Source organism: Austrofundulus limnaeus, unplaced genomic scaffold (genome assembly GCF_001266775.1).
Source record: "Austrofundulus limnaeus strain Quisiro unplaced genomic scaffold, Austrofundulus_limnaeus-1.0 Scaffold593, whole genome shotgun sequence".
Taxonomy (NCBI): Eukaryota; Metazoa; Chordata; class Actinopteri; order Cyprinodontiformes; family Rivulidae; genus Austrofundulus; species Austrofundulus limnaeus.
In genome coordinates this window covers 201,692-206,264 of record NW_013952995.1, presented here as the reverse complement: position 1 = coordinate 206,264, position 4,573 = coordinate 201,692, and the positions used below count along the sequence as shown (strand labels likewise).

General features: G+C 38.1%; 1 protein-coding gene across 1 annotated transcript in view; it reads right to left on the bottom strand.

Annotated features, from left to right (window-relative positions):
• Window positions 1-2,740, bottom strand: part of insc (INSC spindle orientation adaptor protein) — a 53,226-nt gene extending 50,486 nt beyond the window's left edge. The window contains exon 1 of the mRNA XM_014026832.1: window positions 2,184-2,740. The gene's annotated coding sequence lies outside the window, so the exon portion shown is untranslated. The remainder of the gene's footprint in view (window positions 1-2,183) is intronic.
• Between the last annotated feature and the right edge of the window lie 1,833 nt (window positions 2,741-4,573).

The window sequence follows — 4,573 nt, the reverse complement described above, 5'->3', positions numbered from 1 at the left end:
CGAGTTAGATGCCGAAAAACGTACAATGTAGAGAAAAACAAAAGCAATAGGTTGAATGCCTAAAGGCATTCACCCAATAAAGAGAAACACGAAAACAATAGTGTGAATGCCTAATGGCATTCACACAATTAGAAAAGGTGACTGGAAATCAATCTGAGAAAGAGTTAAATTTAAGAGTTTTCAGTTAAGACAAACTCAAATTTTGATGAAAACTTGTAACTGTGACCCTTTGGGAAATATAAAAAACGATGATGGCAGGAAGTACACGATTTCTCTACAGGGGTACCCACATAACAAAATCTGTCACACAGTGCACCAACACTAACACTGTGAGCAGACACAGCAAAGAATGATGGCCCTTTAGTGGCCCAGAGGTGGTCCATGCATGGGCCAGAACCACATAAACCAAACTGGTCCAGTTGTGGCATTCCATCTTTGAAGAAACGCCATCATTGCCAGACCTGGCCCACATCTGGCTGACAAATCACTCGTCTCGCCAGCAGTCAGCCAGCAGTGACACCAGATCAGGCTCACACCTGTCTACGTGGGTACTGTAACAACGCAACAGTTACAGTGTTTTTAGTTGTTTTTTGTTTCTCACAGCAGTAAGATGTGACATCAAGTACCTAAGATCAATTAAATAACTTAATCTTTAAACTGTATAGAAAAAAATTCTATGCAGACAAAAATACCTCAAAATGTGCAGCCTCCATACAAAAAGGCCTAAAAAACAAGAGAAACAAAGTGAAAGCATATTACTGCCCATATGTATATATTTATAGAAATCACTGTCCTGTCTCATGTGTTGTTGTCACATAATTACACGGTGACAACACGTCTTGCTTCACCCTGAAGGTGTCTGTTATCATGGCAGAAAATGTTGTTTGTTTACTGCTCATTTATCAGCACTCAGGTGATGCTGGTTGAACATGTCGAGCAAAAAAAAAGATGAGCAAATAAAACAGGACCTCTGTGCACCCACACATATAACCCTCACCTCTAAAATATATCACAGAAATATTAAAATCTTTTATTTGGCTGTCTCTAATTCATACATGTTTCAGATCCGTCAACTCCTGTAGTAAAAAACATCCATTCTCCATATTTCCGGTAGTTTTTCACCATCTCACCTTTCATCATTTCTACAGAGTCCAGATCAGCTCCTATACTCCACTCCATTTTCCAAACCATTTCAGCTTCAACGTGACTCAGAACAAAAACATAAAACATTTTTCCACTTGAGAGCACTATGCAATATCCTAAGAGGAACATTAATTCTCATTTAATGGCATGAGATGGCAAGTGGAGGTAATCACTAAAAGGATGTTTGCAGTCCATTCCTGTATTAGCAATTTATAAAGTAAGCATGTCAAACTGATGCGGTTGAAATTAAAAAAAAAAGTCAGTCAGTCATGTGGTAGTGACATGTCACTACAACAAGACCAAGTAGGTGTTAGCAAAAATTAAGAAAGATCTTGTTAAAAACGACATCATTGTTTAAAAAAATTAACGTTCACATTCACACTTTGCGTTCACTCACATAGATTTTAGTAACAAAAACGATTTTTTTAAAACTTTCTAAAATAATAGATTTTTTTAAAAGCTTTGGTAAATATATATATCTATTTTTACCCATGCCAAGCAACACAAAGTGTTGCTTGGCATGGGTAAAAATAGATATATATTTACCAATGCCAAGCAACACTTTGTGTCCCAGAAACTAAAACAACAATGGAGAAGTTTTTGTCTGCATCTATTTGATAGATGTTCTTAATTGTCAAAGTAAAAAACTAAAACGTATAACATTATAACAGTGACTGAACACTTCCTTCAAACCTTTAACCAATTGCAAAAGCATTTTAAAGACAATTCTTGTGTGAGCTTTCATCACTTACATACATCCAGACGTGCGATAACATCAGCCACCTTTCTCAGTTTCCAACTAATCTAACTCAATGAGGCAAAACGTCACAAGTTAAAATAATATCCAATGGTTGCCTTTAAGCTAACCAAAATTTGTGCAAAAATACAGTTTGTATTGTATTAATGTATTGCATTTAAATCAGAAACTTGCTGCAGTTTACTGGCTGTTTCCAGACACTTTCCTGAAGATAATAAAAGTTCTTTCCAGGAACATTTCAACTTTTCAAAAACTGATATTTGACTAAACTCGCCAAACTTACCCATTCTCTTCGTTAGCGACAGCAGAGTAAAGTATCTCCATTCGGGTTCATCGTTAGAGCTCGTGGTTCTCGTCTTTGGCCCTCTGCTCACTTTCATTCACAGGTTTCTATTTAGCCCTGTCTTCTCATTTAGAGCCCCAGCTGGTGCAACCACCACCAAACCCTACTGGAGTGAGACTGCTCCGAGTCTGAGCGCAACTGGCCTTATAGGTTTTACTTAAGGAGGAAAAAGTCCACATCCCACTGTCAGTCAAACAGTCGAGCATAGTTTTGGCCGGGCCGCCATCCAAACAGACATGAAACTATTCTATTTCGGTCTGCCATATGAGCAGCGGTGAAGTCGAGAGGAGGGGGTATGATTCTGTGGCGGAGCATGTAATTGCAGAGTGACCTGTTATGGTGAGATGTAATTGCAGATCTCATCAGATGGAGAGAAACTGCCAACAAGACAAGGTAAAGGACTTTTAAATAATGCTTCGGGGGAAAAAAAAGTAAAAACGAAACAAAACCGTCCGCATAAATACACGAGAAGCTGGCTTCCAGATGTGGCAGGAACGAAGGGAAGGGGAGGAGAAGAAGGAGAGGGACAGGCATGAAAAGAAAGCCAGATGAAGAAAGTGCCATGGCAGCAGAAAGACGTCCCACTTCTGACATGGTGAGAGGGTGTTTACCTTCAGTCCCAGAGATGGAAAGGGGGACCGGGGAAGGTGAGAGGATGTCGGGGGCCTGGCCTAGTGTTGTTTCTGGACCTTTACCCTGAGTTCCCCTGGGTGTCTGGTTTCAAGTTAGCCTTGAAAATGTCTACCTTATGGAAAAACGGGGAGCTTTAAAAATGAAGGAAGGAAAATAAAAGTATAAATGTCAGTCAGCTGGTTTCCATTACTGCGAAGATCCAGCTGGTTTGGACTGTTGCAGCTCACATTGTTTGAATCTTGAGTGAATAATTATTATGTGATTATGTGAAGCGCACAGCTTCAGACACTCCCTCCCTGATGTACTGTATAAAAGACCCCTTTGCACTGTATGAAGGCAATAAATATTAGTTTAAGCTTAAAATCTCAATGTAAACAGCTAATTTCCTGGTTAATTTTCCCTCATTTTGCAGCAAAAGCAGGAAGTTCCTTCATAAGCAAACTAAAAGATGGATATTTGTCTATAAAATCAGCTAGACTCAACTGATAAAACTAGAATTTCTGTAGAAATAAAAGTTTTAGAGGAACAAATAACATTTCTGACCTTTTGCGGCCTTGAGTACTGGATTTCAGTGTTGGGCACAGTTCCCCTAAAGCACTAAAGCACTAATAGGGGAACTAATTTCCTGATTAATGCTTTAGGGCTTTTGCTCATTTTAAAATTTATTAGTGGATTAGCACTTTCTGTATTTAGAAGCATTAACTGAGGTCTATAAATGTTATTGATAAACTTTAATGTTAACAGCTGACAGTGAAAGCTTCACACATTGTGTTCATGTGTGTGTCACTTATCCACCAGGTGACAACATATGAACCCAAATACGGCTGTGGAATGTCAATGATAAGCATTGAGAGAGCAACATGACAATGTGTGACTCATGTTGTCTGTTGAAGAATGTTCATGAGTTGACTGGGTTATTTTAGTGCTTTAGAATTAGCTTTTGCTAAAAATTTCAGTGCATTAGTGCTTTAGAATTAGGGGACCTAAATATTTGCGTTAGTGTTTTAGGGCTAGTGGAACTAAACTTTAGATTAGTGCTTCCCACCACTGCTGGTTTTATTATTTGATTACATAGTTTAAATGCTGAGTAAGTAACTGGTGTTGTTTCAGCAAAAATAAGAAATTGTAATGTAATTGTAAAAAAACCAATCTGTTGCATAATTGGGAAAGCTCAACGGTTGCGTTTAATACTTTTCAAATCTGTGCAAATGAAAAGAAGGATATGAAAAGCACTTTTTTTTTACTTATCCACCTGGGCCCCTATTTATCAAACTTCAAAAAATTAGTTTGACAAAAAAAAATCCCTTCACCTAATGTGAAAAGTGCTCCAAAGTGCTGGAAATTTCTTAGATTTGCTCCTACGCAGTACCAGTTATCAAAATCCTTAAGTCTAATCTCTATTACTCTCCCAGATATTTAAGACTGCTCCAGAGGACTCTTAAGGAGTTGAGTCGCCACTAGGGCTCTGAGATGGACTGAGATGACAGAGGTCACACAGAGGACACAGCTGTCCTCCTCCCCACCTGAGTGTTAATCTCAGTTATAATGTTGAAGGGAACTAAAGTGTGAAAAACAGGTTTAATCATCAATACAAAAGAAAGAAGTGTAAAAATATATATATTACCAGTGTGCATAATGTTTGAATAAAAGGCAGATATTTCTGTGTGGCTTTTGGGGAAAATAATAAATTATTTATA